The following is a 19,666-nucleotide window of genomic DNA, read 5'->3' on the forward strand; positions in this document are numbered from 1 at the left end:
TTTAGTTAATACGATAATTTAAAGTAAATTTATATCTCTTACCCATGATAGTGAACATTCAAAAGAATTTTACTTAACTTTGTTTTGTTTTATATTTTTAACAACAATTTTACAATAATTATTGTAGGAATACACATCCTTATTATAATAATAACATCATCCACTATTTTGCACAAGATAAAGAAAAAAAAAATAAAAATTCATCTTTTCTTATAATCTTTCTATAAGAGTTTATCATTCTTTTATGTATAAAAGAAAATAAAAAAAAACAGTAAATGCATTATTTATATTTTTTATATATTTAACTATTTTTTTAATATTTAAAATATTTTCATTACGTTTAACATAAAAGGACATAATTAAATAAATGATATTTTATTATTATATGAAATTTTTTATCTTCAATTATATTAAATTTTTATCTTATTTTAAGAGAATAAAATAATAATTTACTAATGATTCAAAGGAGAAGGCAACAAGAAATAAAGAAATAAACTATAAATTGTGTTGTTAAAAATTATTAAAAAACATTTAAATAAATAATAGTTGCACACGCGCATGTATTTTAACTTACTTATTTATATTTAAAGTACTTATTATTAATGGTTACATTTTTATTATAATAAAATAAATAATATAAATAATTATTTGTAAATAAATAAATTTTATTTTGTACTTATTTATGATTTTTTATTTCCAACAATCTTATTTTCTGTTATTCTTGTTTTAAAATAAATAAGAGTATCACGCTTGGTGGAATGAATAACCATGTAAAGAGTGCTGCAAAGACCATCAAAGTATCCACGCTGGAATCAATGAATAACCATGTAAAAAGTGCCGTGCACAGACCACGAGCAGTATCAAAGCATTTGAGCAGTTTTCCTTTGGCAAAGCAAACCAAGAAAACCAACGGCTAGTTTGTGTGGAGACATGTGATCCCTAGTTTGTGTGGAGACATGTGATCCCAACAGCTGGATCATAAAAAGAGCCGTTGTTTTAATAAACTTTCTCATCCATATTTGCCCCTTCTGTTACTTCCCCAATCTCAGAGCTAGAAGCACTTCCAGGACTACAGCCTGTGATTACACTCTCGGCTGCAGAAACCCTAATATTCTTAAATGCATCACTGACACTATTGTCTGTTTTTTGAGAGTCCCGTGTTTGGAGAAGTAAGACCACCAGAGATAGGCTCATCCACTTGCTTAGGTTTGTTTAGGGCATGACAGTGTGATAAATGGGAAATCCTCCTTCCGAGATAGACCTCAAAGAAAATAATAATAGATAAAAATACACATCAACATGATCTAATGCAAAAGGGCATCAGACTGTGCTGGATCCTCACCCACAAGCAAAGCTGCAATTCTTGCAATCCATCCACCATCTTGTGTGTTTGAACTTTGAGGTTGGTGGTGTTCAACAACAACAGGTTCATCACCAGGATTTGGTGTGCCTGCATGCCCTTGGACTAGTGCATCTAGATTGAACTTGCCTCCCATTTCCAAGTCCAGAGGACTGCATAAGTTCAACATCATTGCTCTTCTCTATTGGAACACGGCAATTGAGTTCATCTACCAGATACACTCTCAAATCAGAATCTGCACCCACCTTAGATGCTAAAACAGTTGCAGCAGCTGCTTTTGCAGCTGGGTCTGGATCATATCTCTGAATAGATCACAAGCATAACACACAATAGTATTAACATACATACAAATGAATACCATCAAGGGCTGCTCTTCACTAATGCACTATAGAGTTACACATTGACACAACAGCTTAAAATCAATTAAATAAATGAACCTTTACAGCACTCAGTCACATGACTTTATTCACATGCTGACATTATTGATTCTTCAGGAAAATAGAAACATGGGTGTTGAATGTCATGGAAACTAATTATTACCAGTGAGAAATTACTTATTAGTATCAAATGCTGCTCCATCATGCATCTGTATTTAGACAAGTTTCATTAGAAACGTTTCAACATTATGATTACATGAACTGCAGGAACTTCTAATGAACTTTAAATACTACTGTGATCAGTATTTGCATGGAGCTATGAATACGACAGCATGAAGAATATAAGGCATTATTTCATAAAAAAGCATTCACTTAGGAAGTACTAAACTACACACTTTTACACTGGCTCTATCAATTATTGAAGGCATTGACACAGAAGTGTATCAACAAGTTTTACTTAAACTCACTTTGAAACTTGTCATCCTATTTTAATTGAAAATATTCTCATGTTATTTTATTGGACAAAATTCTAATGGCAGAGATGAATTAGATCAATGAGTACCACCCAATTACATCAATCCTGGACTTATAACAAAAACTTTAAAATCCCATAAACATAAATGACACTTCATACTCAATTACTGTTGACCACACAAAACTTTGATTATTAAATATAGATAAAAATGTGATGCATGTTAACTATAAAGCTTAAAATATTTACACATCCTTGTGAAGCTTATAAATGCTGGCAGCAGATGCCAGTGCAGACACAAGAAACATTGGCAAAACACGAAGTGTCCTCATTTTCCAATCCATATCAATTGATCTTGTAGTCATAACAGCATAAACTACAGCAATATCCTGAAAGTTTATACTATATTAAGCCAAATTGCATCTTGTAGTCACTCTGATTGATCATATAGGTTTAAATATAGGTTTAATTATTCATTTGATTCCTATATTTACAAAAACATTATCTTTTAGTATGTATACTTAAATCACCCATTTTAACTTCTTTAGATACATTTTTAATTTCAATAAAGATTAAAACTATGCATGTAAATACTAAAAAATTAGAGATGACATGTAATAGGACTATAAAGAAAGTTTATATATAATTATAAAGAACAAATGAGAAATTAAACTATAATATAATATCATAACTTTAATATAATATATAACTTTCATCTAATATATATTCATGTTATATATATTTGTTTGAATTATAGAAGAGTTCAGTAAATATGATAATTTAAAGTAAATTTATATCTTTTAGGAAAACACATCCTCATTACAATAATGATATCATGACAATAATAAGAGTTTGTCTTTTCTTATAATCTTTCTATAAGAGTTTATCACTATATAAAAGAAAAGAAAAAAAAATAGTGCATGCATTATTTATTAGTTTTCATTATATTTTTTTTTATGTATTCAAGTATTTTTTTAAGTTTAACATAAAAAAAAAGACATAATTAAATAAATGATATTTTTATTATTATATGGATTTCTTTATCTTAAATTATATTAAATTTTTATCTTATTTTAAGAGAATAAAATAAAATTTAATAATGATTCAAAGGACAACGCAACAAGAAATAAACTATAATTTTTTTTTGTTTGAAAATATTAAAAAACATTCAAATAAATAACACTTGTTTTAAATCTTTCTATAAGTAAATTTATATCTCTTATCCACTCAATGAATAGTAAATATTCAAAAAAAAAAAATTACTTAACTTTGTTTTATTTTATATTTTTAACAACATACATTGAATTTACAATAATTCTTATAGGAAAACACGTCCTCATTACAATAATAACATCATGTACTATTTTGCACAAGAGAAAAAACATAAAAAAAAGTTCATCTTTACTTATATAATCTTTCTATAAGAGTTTATCATTCCTTCATGCATGCATTATTTATTAGTTTTCATAATTTTTATTTTTATATATTTAAATATTTTTTAATATTTAAAATATTTTCGTTAAGTTTAGTATAAAACATGGTTAGATTTTTATTCTAATAAATAAATAGTATAAATTATTATTTGTAAATAAATAAAATTTATTTTGTACTCATTCATCCTTTCCAATTTCAAACCATCTTCATCTCCCTTTCTGTTAATTTTTTTTTATTTCTCATATTTCTGTCCAAATAAAATACGTAAGCAAATATATTAATTGTATTAAAATATATTGTATAAAAAAATATAGTTAGTTAAATTGAAATCATGATATTAAAAAACTAATGATACTAAACAATTAAATATTTAATTTTTATTTTTCACACAATTTTCTTTATCAACTTATTTCTTTTTTACTTTTTCTCCTTTCAAAATCAATAAAGACAAAAACATAAACATACTTAATAAATTTGATTGATTATGAATGAAATTTTTAAGACTTTTAAAATATTAATGATTTTTCTTCATTCAAATTTTAATATTGTAATTTATATTTAACTAATAATTTTTATTATGTAATATATTTTAAGACACTTAATATATTACACTTAAAGATGTGAGAAATTAAAAAAAAAAACGAATATATAATAAATTCTCAAGTTAATAGGTTTTTTCATGTTAAAAAATATTTAAAAAAGTTTTTTTGTCACGAAAGACTTAATCCTGAAAATCATGTCCTTGGGAAGGTGATCAAAGATTATTTCAAAAAATTGATATGAATGTCACAATAGAAATACATTGAGAAAGTTCTCAAGAGATTTAATGTGGATAAGAAAAAACGTGTTAGTGTTCCACTTGCTGAACACAATGCAATGTCTGACCAGTGAAGAATAAAATAAAGAATGAGAAGAGTGTCTTATTCTTTTGTGGTATGCAGTCGGTGTTGTGAGTCAGTTATTGTCATATCCTGACCAAAAACACTGAAATTGAGTGAAGTAGATATTAAGATATTTGAAGAGAACTATCAAAAGATCCATATAGATTTCATAATATCCACATTACAATCAAATTTGTTATTACATACAACACAAGTTCTTTGAGGAACAAAAAAGCTTAACCACAAACAAGTTCTTTTATAATATTATCATTTTTATTATTATTATTAATAATATAGATATTATTATAAATAATATAAATATTAAAATTAATAATATAGATATTATTAGTATTAATAATAATATAGATATTAGTAGTATTATTAATAATATAAATATTATTAGTATTATTGGTTATTATTGGTATAAACATTATTAGTATTATTATAAATATTATTGGTAATATTGGTAATATAAATATTAGTAATATTATTAATATCATATATGATATTAATAGTATTTATAATATAAATATTTTTAATATTATTTATATCATTAATATTATAAATATTGTTAACATTATTAATATTATTAAATATTGTTAATATTGTTAATATTATTAATATTATTAAATATTGTTAATATTATTAATATTATTAAATATTGTTAATATTATTAAATATTGTTAATATTATTAAATATTGTTAATATTATTAAATATTATTAAATATTATTAATATTAATAAATATTATTAATATTAAAACTATGCATGTAAAGACTATGTATGTAAAGACTATACATGTAAAGACTATATAATTAAAAATGACATGTATTAGAACTATAAATAAAGTTTATATATAATTATAAAGATCAAAAATGAGAAATTAAACTTTAATATAATATCAACTTTAACATATTATATACCTTTCACCTAATAGGTTCATGTATATTGTGTTGTTTGAAAATATTAAAAATTATTTAAATAAATAATACTTGTTTTAAATCTTTCCAACAAATAAGTTGATATTTACACATATACATGGACATCTCTTTCAACTTATTTATTTATATTTAAAACATTTTATTATTAATAATTATATTTTTATAATAATAAAATAAGTAAATAATATAAATTCTTAATTGTAAATAAATAAATTTTATTTTGTATTCATTCGTTCGTTTCTATTTCAAACCATCTTTATAATTATTTCCTTTCGGTTATTTTTTTTTTTTTAATTTCTCATATTTCTGTCTAAAGAAAACTTGAGATAATATATTAAATATCCTAAAATATATTGTATAAAGAATATAATTAATTAAATATAAATCAAAATATTAAAAAATTAATAATATTAAACAATTAAATAATTAATTTATGTTTTCCATATGATTTTCTTTATCAACATATTTATTTTTTTACTTTTTCTCCTTTCAAAATCAATTAAGACACAAATATAAACATATACTTAATAAAATTATTATAAATATTATAAATATTATAAACATTATAAATATTATAAATTATCATATTTACTAAACTCTTATATAATTCAAACAATATATATAACATCAAATTTATATATAAACTTTCTTTATATTCCAATTACATGTCATTTTTAAGTCTTTAGTCTTTACATGCATAATTTTAATCTTTCTTGGAATAAAAAATTGTATGAAAAGGAGTTAAAAGGGATGATTTAAGTATATGTACTAAAAAATAATGTTTACATGGTTATTGATTCCAGTATCAGCATGGATATTTTGGTCTGTGTAGCACTCTTTACATGGTCATTTATTTATTTATTCCATAAGCTATCACGTGATACTGTGATTTATTTTTTAAAAAATAACAGAAAATGAAGATGGTTTGAAATAGAAAATGATGAAGAGTACAAAATAAAATTTATTTATTTACAAATAATAATTTATATTATTTATTTATTAATTATTTATTTTATTATAATAAAAATGTAACCATTAATAATAAGTATTTTAAATATAAATAAGTAAGTTAAAATACATGATTATGTACACGTGTGCAAGTATTATTTATTTAAATGTTTTTTAATAACACAATTTATAGTTTATTTCACAAACAAACTTTAACATATCTCAATCCAAATATAATTCACTTTCTTTACATTTTTCTTTCAAATTTTCCAACTTTCACTTTCTCAAATTTTTTTATTTCCATTTTTCAATCAAAAACAACTTTAAGTTCACATTTGTTAGTTTCAGATATAAATATTATAAATATTACAAATATTACAAATATTATAAATATATTATAAATATTATAAATATTATAAACATATATAAATATATTATAAATATGATAAATATTATAAATATATTATAAATATTATAAACATATTATAAATATTACTAAACTCTTATATAATTCAAACAATATATATAACATCATATTTATATATAAACTTTCTTTATAGTTCTATTACATCTCATTTTTAAGTCTTAAGTTTTTACCTGCATAATTTTAATCTTTCTTGAGATAAAAAATGTATGAAAAGGAGTTAAAAGGGGTGATTTAAGTATACGTACTGAAAAATAATGTTTACATGGTTATTGATTGATTTATTGATTCCAGTATCAGCATGAATATTTTTGTCTCTGTACCATTGTTTACATGGTCATTCATTTATTCATTCCATAAGCTATCACCAAGTGTAAAATAACAGAAAATGAAGATTGTTTGAAACAAAAAAATGATGAATGAGTACAAAATAAAATTTATTTATTTATAAATAATAATTTATATTATTTATTTATTTATTATTTATTTTATTATAATAAAAATGTAACTATTAATAATAAGTATTTTAAATATAAATAAGTAAGTTAAAATACATTATCATTTACACGTGTGCAAGTATTATTTATTTAAATGTTTTTTAATATTTTTTAATAACACAATTTATAGTTTATTTCACAAACAAACTTTAACATATCTAAAATATAATTCACTTTCTTTACATTTTCCTTTCAAATTTTCCAACTTTCACTTTCTCAAATTTTTTTATTTTCATTTTTCAATAAAAAAACAACTTTAAGTTCACATTTGTTAGTTTCAGATATAAATATTGTAAATAGTAAATGTTGTAAACATTGTAAACATTATAAACAAAGTATCCACGTTGATACTGGAATCAATAAATCAATCAATAACCATGTAAACATTATCTTTGAGTACGTATACTTAAATCACCCCTTTTGACTCCTTTGTATACATTTTTAATCTCAATAAAGATTAAAATTATTCATGCAAATACTAAAGACTTAAAAAGAACATGTAATTGGACTATAAATTTGTACTCATTCATCATTTTCTGTTGCAAACAATCTTCATTTTCTGTTACTTTTTTTAAATAAATCACAGTATCACGCTTGGTGATAGCTTATAGAATGAATAAATGGATGACAATGTAAACAGTGCTACACAAAACAAAGTAACAAAGTATCCACGTTGATACTGGAATCAATAAATCAATCAATAACTATGTAAACATTATCTTTTAGTACGTATACTTAAATCACCCCTTTTGACTCCTTTGTATACATTTTTAATCTCAATAAAGATTAAAATTATTCATGTAAAGACTAAAGACTTAAAAAGGACATGTAATTGAACTATAAAGAAAGTTATATATAAATATGATGTTATATATATTGTTTGAATTATAGAAGACTTTAGTAAATATTATAATGTTTACAATATTTACAATGTCAATTTTACAATGGTAACAATATTTACCATGTTTTACAATATTTACTTACAATATTAACAATATTTGTTTACAATATTTACAATATTTGTTTACAATATTTACAATATTTGTTTACAATATTTACAATATTTACTTACAATATTAACAATATTTATTTACAATATTTACAATATTTGTTTACAATATTTATATCTGAAACTAACAAATGTGAACTTAAAGTCGTTTTTGATTAAAAAATGAAAATAAAAAATTTGAGAAAGTGAAAGTTGGAAAATTTGAAAGAAAAATGTAAAGAAAGTGAATTATATTTGGATTGAGATAGGTTAAAGTTTGTTTGTGAAATAAACTATAAATTGTGTTATTAAAAAATATTAAAATAAATAATACTTGCACACGTGTACATGATATGTATTTTAACTTACTTATTTATATTTAAAATACTTATTATTAGTGATTACATTTTTATTATAATAAAATAAATAAATAATATAAATTATTATTTGTAAATAAATAAATTTTATTTTGTACTCATTCATCATTCTCTGTTTCAAACCATCTTCATTTTCTGTTATTTTGTTAAAATAAATCACAGTATCACGCTTAGTGATAGCTTATGGAATAAATAAATGAATGACCATGTAAATAGTGCTACAGAGACACCAAAATATCCACGCTGATACTAGAATCAATAAATCAATCAATAATCATATAAACATTATTTTTAGTACGTAAACTTAAATCACCCTTTTTAACTCTTTTTCATACAATTTTTTATTCCAAAAAAGATTAAAATTATGCATGTAAAGACTAAAGACTTAAAAATGACATGTAATTTGACTATAAAGAAAGTTTATATATAAATATGATGTTATATATATTGTTTGAATTATATAAGAGTTTAGTAAATATGATAATTTATAATATTTATGATATTTATAATGTTTATAATATTTATAATAATTTTATTAAGTATATGTTTATATTTGTGTCTTAATTGATTTTGAAAGGAGAAAAAGTAAGAAAATAAATCTGTTGATAAAGAAAATATTGTGGAAAATATAAATTAATTATTTACTTGTTTAATATTATTAATTTTTTAATATTGTGATTTCTATTTGATTAATTATATTTTTTATACAATATATTTTAGGATATTTAATATATTATCTCAAGTTTTCTTTAGACAGAAATATGAAAAAAAATAACCGAAAGAAAATGATTATAAAGATGGTTTGAAATAGAAACGGATGAATAAATACAAAATAAAATTTATTTATTTACAATTAAGAATTTATATTATTTACTTATTTTATTATAATAAAAATGTAATCATTAATAATAAAATATTTTAAATATAAATAAATAAATTGAAAGAGATGTTCATGTATATGTGCAAATATCAACTTATTTGTTGGAAAGATTAAAAACAAAATATTATTTATTCAAATGATTTTTAATATTTTCAAACAACACAATATATATAACATGAACATATATTAGATGAAAAATATATAATATGTTAAAGTTGATATTATATTAAAGTTTAATTTCTCATTTGATCTTTATAATTATATATAAACTTTATTTACAGTTCTAATACATGTCATTTTTAATTATATAGTCTTTACATGCATGTTTAATTTCTCATAGTCTTTACATGCATAGTTTTAATTTTTCTTGAGATTAAAAAGGTATGTAAAGGAGTTAATATTAATAATAACAATATTAATATTACGAATAATAATAATAATATTAATTATTATTAGTATAATATTTTATTAATATTAATATTAGGAGTAATTATGTTAATATTAATAATAATAATTAAAATATTTTTATTGATATTAATAATATTATTATAATTTATAATATTCATAATATTTATAATATTTATAATATTTATAATATTTATAATATTCATAATATTTATAATATTTATAATATTCATAATATTCATAATATTCATAATATACATAATATTCATAATATTCATAATATTTATAATATTCATAATATTCATAATATTCATAATATTCATAATATTCATAATATTTATAATATTCATAATATTTATAATATTCATAATATTTATAATATTCATAATATTCATAATATTCATAATATTCATAATATTTATAATATTTATAATATTTATAATATTTACAATATTCATAATATTTATAATATTTATAATATTCATAATATTCATAATATTTATAATATTCATAATATTTATAATATTCATAATATTCATAATATTTATAATATTTATAATATTCATAATATTCATAATATTTATAATATTCATAATATTTATAATATTTATAATATTTATTATATTTATAATATTTATAATATTAATAATATTTAATAATATTATAAATACTTCTTAAAACAGTATTTAATAATATTATTAATATTAATAATTTTTATAATATTTATAATATTAATAATGTTTATAATATTAATATTTTTTTAATATTAATAATATTTATTAATATTAATAATATTTAATAATATTAATAATGTTAACAATATTTATAATATTAATGATATTAATAATATTAATATCATATATGATATTAATAATATTACTAATATTTATATTACCAATAATACTAATAATATTTATATTATTATTAATACTACTAATATCTATATTATTAATAATAATATCTATATTATTATTAATAATAATAAAAATGATAATATTATTCAATGTATGTTGTTAAAAACATAAAACAAAACAAAGTTAAGTAAAATTCTTTTAATGTTCAGTATCATTAAGTGGGTAAGAGATATAAATTATTTAAATTATCGTATTCGCTAAACTCTTCTATAATTCAAACAATATAAAGGGAAGAACTTCGCCATTGGTTTTCTTGGTTGGCTTTGCGACAGGAAAACTGCTCAAATGCTTTGATACGGCGCTCGTGGTCTGTGCGCGACACTCTTTACATGGTTATTGATTGATTCCAATATCAGCGTGATACTTTGGTGGTCTTTGCAGCACTCTTTACATGGTTATTCATTTATTCATTCCACCAAACGTGATACTCTTATTTATTTAAAAAAAAAATAACAGAAAATGAAGATGGTTGGAAACAGAAAATCATAAATAAATACAAAATAAAATTTATTTATTTATAAATAATTATTTATATTATTTATTTTATTATAATAAAAATGTAACCATTAATAATAAATATTTTAAATATAAATAAGTAAGTTAAAATACATGCACACGTGTGCAACTATTATTTATTTAAATGTTTTTTAATATTTTTTAACAACACAATTTATAGTTTATTTCTTGATTTCTTGTTGGGTTGTCCTTTGAATCATTAGTAAATTATTATTTTATTCTCTTAAAATAAGATAAAAATTCAATATAATTGAAGATAAAGAATTTCATATAATAATAAAATATCATTTATTTAATTATGTCCTTTTTATGTTAAACGTAATGAAAATATTTTAAATATTAAAAAAATAGTTAAATATATAAAAATATAAATAATGCATTTATTGTTTTTTATTTTCTTTTATACATAAAGGAATGATAAACTCTTATAAAAAAATTATAAGAAAAGATGAATTTTTATTTTTTTTATTTTCTTTATCTTGTGCAAAATAGTGGATGATGTTATTATTGTAATAAGGATGTGTATTCCTACAAGAATTATTGTAAAATCGTTGTTAAAAATATAAAACAAAACAAAGTTAAGTAAAATTCTTTTGAATGTTAACTCTCATGGGTAAGAGATATAAATTCACTTTAAATTATCGTATTAACTAAACTCTTCTATAATTCAAAAAAATATTAGGTTAAAAGTTAAATAAATAAATAAATAAATAAATAAATATATATATATATATATCAACTAAAATAATAAACTTTATTTAATGTTAAATAATTGTTTGTAATGTTTTTAACATTCCTAAAAAGAACTTTTCTAAAATTCATTATCACTTGTAAATATGTAAAAAACAAAAAATAACCATTCAGTAAGAAATATGTAGAATTTTAAATAAGATAAGATAAGATATTTGAAAGGAGAAAAAGTAAAAACGAAATAAGTTGATAAAGAAAATTGTGTGAAAAATAAAAACTAAATATTTAATTGTTTAGTATCATTATTTTTTTAATATCATGATTTCTATTTAACTAACTATGTTTTTTTATACAATATATTTTAATACAATTAATATATTTGCTTACATATTTTATTTGGACAGAAATATGAGAAATAAAAAAAAAATAACAGAAAGGGAGATGAAGATGGTTTGAAATTGGAAAAGATGAATAGTATAAATAAAATTTATTTATTTACAAATAATAATTTATACTATTTATTTATTAGAATAAAAATCTAACTATTAATAATAAATATTTAAAATATAAATAAGTAAATTCAATGTATGTTGTTAAAAACATAAAACAAAACAAAGTTAAGTAAAATTCTGTTAATGTTCACTATCATTAAGTAGGTAAGAGATATAAATTATTTAAATTATTGTATTCGCTAAACTCTTCTATAATTCAAACAATATAAAGGGAAGAACTTCGCCATTGGTTTTCTTGGTTGGCTTTGCGACAGGAAAACTGCTCAAATGCTTTGATACGGCGCTCGTGGTCTGTGCGCGACACTCTTTACATGGTTATTGATTGATTCCAATATCAGCGTGATACTTTGGTGGTCTTTGCAGCACTCTTTACATGGTTATTCATTTATTCATTCCACCAAACGTGATACTCTTATTTATTTAAAAAAAAAAATAACAGAAAATGAAGATTGTTGGAAACAGAAAATCATAAATAAATACAAAATAAAATTTATTTATTTATAAATAATTATTTATATTATTTATTTTATTATAATAAAAATGTAACCATTAATAATAAGTACTTTAAATATAAATAAGTAAGTTACACGTGTGCAACTATTATTTATTTAAATGTTTTTTAATATTTTTTAATAACATAAATAAAAATTTAATATAATTGAAGATAAAGAATTCCATATAATAATAAAATATCATTTATTTAATTATATTCTTTTTATGCTAAACTAAATGAAAAAATATTTTAAATATTAAAAATTAGTTAAATATATAAAAATATAAATAATGTATGTACTCTTTTTTTTTATTTTCTTTTATACATAAAAGAATGATAAACTCTTATAGAAATATTATAAGAAAAGATGAATTCTTATTTTTTTTTTATTTTCTTTATCCTGTGCAACATAGTGCATGATGTTATTATTATAATAAGGATGTGTATTCCTACCATAATTATTGTAAAATCATTGTTAAAAATATAAAAACAAAACAAAGTTAAGTAAAATTCTTTTGAATGTTTACTCTCATGGGTAAGAGACATAAATTCACTTTAAATTATCATATTAACTAAACTCTTCTATAATTCAGAAAAATATTAGGTGAAAGTTAAATATATATATATATATATATATCAACTAAAATAATAAACTTTATTTAATGTTATTAGAATGTCAAATAATTGTTTGTAATGTTTTTAACATCCCTAAAAGAACATTTTTAAAATCCATTATCACTTGTAAATATGTAAAAAACAGAAAATAACCATTCAGTAAGAAATATGTAGAATTTTAAATAAGATAAGATATTTGACTGCTTGCTAAATAAAATGAGATAGAATTCAATTAATTCTTTCTTCCATCCACAACATAAATTAAATTATGAAATTAATTGCAATAAATTAGAAAAAAACATACTATATCATTTAATATTACAATTATTCATTTATTCTATCAAATTCTCATATTTCTTTTTTAATAATATATTAATTAATTTGTTCATAATTATTGTTTTTCTCGTATAAAAAAAACACATGAGTAGGTGTAACCTTAATCATCTTAACTAGGATTGATTATGTATCCAGACCTAATCGGTCATATAGAATTTTGGAACTCACAAATCTTTGGTCTGTGCAACACTGTTTACATGGTCATTCATTTATTCATTCCATAAGCTATCAGTAGCGTGATACTGTGATTTATTGGCCGGATGAGTCAAAGATAGTTTAAAATGGTGTAGTCATGTGTGCATGATTTATGAAAGGACAAAAAAAAGTTACAAGTTGTGTGATGAAGGTTTTATTGAGAGATGATACGTCACCTTCTCAATTTTTGTTGACTAATCAATTTTTTCTTACAAAGGTGTTTATTTGTAGGGTTTGTTTTTATTTGTAGAGTTTGTTTCTCTTTATGGATGTACTCCTCATACCAAAAATCTGTTTTTTTTATCAGCAAGAAAGAATGAATAAATAGAACCACTTCAGGAGTGATTCAACCCTTATACAAAACAGTAGACAAAAGCAAACCAAACCTTACAGACCACTCCCAACAGGAAGAGCGAAACCACCACCTATCATAAAATAACAAACACCTAACTCTACTTAAATCAACTACACTAGGAACCCAACCTGGCAAAGCAAAACAACATCAACATCACCAACCACCATACACCACCCCACGTAAACATCCGACCAAAGACTATCAAAGTAAAATAAATTACATCATATTTAGACAAGGTAAAGGAGCAAGGCACCATTCAGAGAAAGAAAATTGAGCAATGTGATTCTTAGAAGTAACCCAAGACCAAACCTTTAATTGAGCCAAAGAGAATATTTCTAAATGATCCACCACTCCACCACTGAAGATGACCTTATTCCTGTGGCTCCAAATCTCTCTTACCACAACAATCCATACACCCTAAAACAGAGTTAACAAATGTAGATGCATTATAAATAGAGAACTGAATGAAATGTGAGAAGGAATCAAGAGGGGTAACCGACACCAAACCTAACCATGTAAAGCATTGATTCCAGACTAGCCAAGCTATTCTACAACCAAAAAACAGATGATTGGTAGATTCCTCATGTGCACCACATAGACAACAGAGAATACTTTGAACCGCAACTCCACGCCTAACCAAATTAACTTTAGTAGCAATCTTGTTTTCCAACACCCTCCATGCCAACACCTGGGCCGCGGGCAAGGCCTTTAAACTCCAAAAAAGTTTGTAAGAAAACGGTTACTCCCCTATTCTTTTCCCCCTGACAATACCATAAGGAGAATTAACCGAAAAATTTAAAGACGTACCATTTTTCCAAGACCAAGAGTCAGCAGAACCCAAAATAAGGCTAAACCCATTTATCTCCTTGAGCAGATGACGCACCTGAACCATCTCCCAGTCAAACAAACTTCTTCGCCACACTAAATTCCACCTCCAAACAACATCGACTTAATTCCCACAACCCTCCAAAAAAATATCTTTATCACCACACAATGAGAAAAATCTCGGGAATTTTCCTTTCAAGGCGACATTCCCTACACATCTATCTTCCCAGAACTTAATACCCTTCCCATTACCGAGTTCCCACTTAAAGCAATCTTCGAAACTATCACCCCATTCCTTCATCCCCCACACTTCCTTGTTTGTGTTGGACACTTCCAGGCTTCTCCAGCCTCCATACTTGGAATCTAACACCTCCTTCCACAAACCACCTTTGGAAGAACCCAACCTCCAAATCCATTTCCCCAACAAGGACACAAACCTTTAAAGGTTCACAAACCTTTTCCCAGGACATCCATGCAATCTTTCGCCCATCAAACCTCCATCCCAACAAAAAGTTCCTCTGCAGTTTCACGATCTTCTTCGCCACAACCGAAGGTATTTTGAACATAGAAAAATAAAACAAAGGGATAGGTGAAAGAACCGACTTGATTAGACAAATCCTCCCGGTCATCGAGATAATCCTACCTTTCCATCTTCCCAATCTACTCTTTATTCTTTCCACCACCCCATCCCAAAACACTTCCTTCCTATGACATCCCCGACCGGTATCCCAAGGTATTTGAAAGGAATATTCATCACATCACAATTTAGAATAGCCGCAAAGCGTTGAATCGTATAATGGTCGACCCCCACCCTCCAATACTAGTCTGTTTCTATTTGTAGGGTTTGTTCACATCACATTAATTATAAATTTCAATAAAAAAAGTTTCACAAACAAACTTTAACATATCTCAATCCAAATACATTAATTTTCTTTACATTTTTCTATCAAAATTTCCCATTTTCACTTTCTCAAATTTTTTTATTTTCACTTTTCAATAAAAAACAACTTTAAGTTCACTTTTCCTTCACTTACTTTTCTCATGGAGGTTATAGTATACCTTGCTATTTACACTAGAGAATGGAGTCCTTATATTTTATTAAATGAGAGCTTAATTTTCTTAGTTAATTTATATTTACACTGTGCTAAATTAATGGGATCAACTATTTTTCTTTCTTAATTTTTTAGCGACTTTTAATAATTTACAACTGGTTTTTAATAATTGTTTCATGTGTTTTTTAATATTTATTATAATTTTGTTTATCCAAAATTTCTATTGTATCCCTTCATTTATTACGTATATAGTTAACATGTTGGTTGGTGTAGTCTGTTTGTTAGAAGAATCGAAAAATAATAATATTTTTTATTTGATAAAATAATAATTTTGACATATCAAAACTTTGACAATTTTTGTGGTGACAAATTTAAACAAAAATTGTTTTGGAAGGAATAAAAGAAAATAAACTTTTGTTAATTTCAGATATATTTTACCTCTTTATCAATTTCACATACACGATTATGTGAAAAATAGAAATTAAGTATTTAATTGTTTAGTATCATTAGTTTTTTAATATCATCATTTCTATTTAACTAATTATATTCTTTTATACAATATATTTTAATACAATTAATATATTATCTCTCATGTTTTCTTTGGACAAAAGTATGAGAAATTAAAAAAAAATAACAAAAAAATGAAGATTGTTTGAAATAGAAAATGACGAATGAATACAAAATAAAATTTATTTATTTACAAATAATAATTTATATTATTTATTTATTATTTTAATTATTTATTTATTATAATAAAAATCTAACCATTAATTATAAATATTTAAAATATAAATAAGTAAGTTAAAAGATATGATATGTGAACGTGTGCAAATATCATCTTATCTGCGGGGAAGATTTAAAATTACTGTTATTTATTTGAATGTTTTTTAATATTTTCAAACAACAAAATTTATAGTTTATTTCTTGTTGCGTTGTACTTTGAATAATTATTAAATTGAATAATTATTAAATTTTGTTTATCCAAAATTTTGTATTGTATCCCTTCATTTATTACGTATATAGTTAACATGGTGGTTTAGTGTGTTTGTTAGAAGAATCGGCAAATAATAATTTATTTTTTTATAAAAAAATAATTTTGACATATCAAAACTTTTACAATTTGTGTGGTCAGAAATTTAAGCAAAAATTGTTTTTGGAAGAAAGAAAAGAAAATAAACTTTTGTTAATTTCAGATATATTTTACCTCTTTATCAATATGTAAAAAATAAAAATTAAGTATTTAATTGTTTAGTATCATTATAGCTTTTTAATATCATGATTTTTATTTAACTAATTATATTCTTTTATATAATATATTTTAATACAATTAATATATTATCTCTCATTTTCTTTGGACAGAAGTATGAGAAATTAAAAAAAAATAACAGAAAATGAAGATTGTTTGAAATAGAAAATGATGAATGAATACAAAATAAAATTTATTTATTTAAAAATAATAATTTATATTATTTATTTATTATTTTATTATAATAAAAATGTAACCATTAATAATAAATAGTATTATTTATTTAAATATTTTTTAATAACACAATTTATAGTTTATTTCTTGTTGTGTTGTCCTTTGAATCATTATTAAATTATTATTTTGTTCTCTTAAAATAAGATAAAAATTTAATATAATTTAAGATAAAGAAATCCATATAATAATAAAAATATCATTTATTTAATTATGTTCTTTTTATGCTAAACTTAATGAAAATATTTTAAATATTAAAAAAAATAGTTAAATATATAAAAATATAAATAATGAAAAATAAATAAATAATGCATGCACTCTTTTTCATTTTATATTCTTTTATACATAAAGGAATGATAAACTCTTATAGAAAGATTATAAGAAAAGATGAATTCTAATTTTTTTTGTATGTTCTTTATCTTGTGCAAAATAGTACATGATTTTATTATTGTAATAAAATTGTGTATTCCTACAAGATATGTTGTTAAAAACATAAAACAAAACCAAAAGTAAAATTCTTTTAATTCACTCTCATTAAGTGGGTAAGAGATATAAATTATTTAAATTATCGTATTCGTTAAACTCTTCTATAATTCAAAGATATATATAACATAAATATATATATATATATATATTAGGTGAAAATTAAAAAAAAAAAATATATATATATATATATATATATAAACTAAAATAATAAACTTTATTTAATGTTATTAGAATGTCAAATAATTGTTTGTAATGTTTAACAATTCTAAAATCCATTATCACTTGTAAATATGTAAAAAACAGAAAATAACCATTCACTTATCTAGTATGTAAGAAATATGTAGAATTTTAAATAAGATAAGATATTTGATTGCATGCTAAACAAAATGAGATAAAATTCAACACTTAATTTTTTATTCCATCCACAACATAAATTAAATTATGAAATTAATTGCAATAAATTAGAAAAAATATACTATATCATTTAATATTACAATTATTCATTTATTCTACCATATTCTCATATTTTTTTTTAATAATATATTAATTAATTTGTTCATAATTATTGTTTTTCTCATATAAAAAAAAACCACATCAGTATGTGTACATCTTAACCATCTTAACCAGAATTGATTATGTATTCAGACCTAATCCATCATATAGAATTTTGGAACTCACAAATATCTGGTTTTTTTTATTTCTTAGCACAGAAACAACCTAAATTCAACGTTCATTACGCATGCAGATTCAAAATTAATTTGTCAAATAAGGACATAATGGTGATTCACCATTAATGGTCACAAGAACAGAACCTGCCAAAGACCTTCAAACAGTTAATTCAAGCAAGGGGGTAAGGGGGTTGTGATAGCAGTGTTCTCCACCATGTTTATCATTACACTTATCTTAATTACTTTTATATGTGAAGTTGTGCAGAGTCAACCCTCATCAGCTTAATTCGGCGCCTACTTCATTCGCAGCTCTTCTGTTCCACGCATGCTCCTTTCGCACCTCCTCGGTTACCCGATAAGCAAAGTATACAGGTATACTATAAATATTATAAATATTATAAATATTATTACTATTAATATTATTAACATTATTAATATTATTATTACTAATAATATTATTAATATGAATAACAATATTATAATAATAGTTATTAATAATATTAATATTTTTGTTATTAATATTAACTCCTTTATATAATTTTTAATTT

The 19,666-nt window shown here is 22.0% G+C and overlaps 1 pseudogene; it reads right to left on the reverse strand.

The window, feature by feature from the left end:
* Positions 1-996: 996 nt before the first annotated feature.
* On the reverse strand, positions 997-16,064 carry LOC137822254 (uncharacterized protein At2g24330-like; annotated as a pseudogene).
* Between the last annotated feature and the right edge of the window lie 3,602 nt (positions 16,065-19,666).

Source organism: Phaseolus vulgaris, chromosome 9 (assembly GCF_000499845.2).
Source record: "Phaseolus vulgaris cultivar G19833 chromosome 9, P. vulgaris v2.0, whole genome shotgun sequence".
NCBI lineage: Eukaryota > Viridiplantae > Streptophyta > Magnoliopsida > Fabales > Fabaceae > Phaseolus > Phaseolus vulgaris.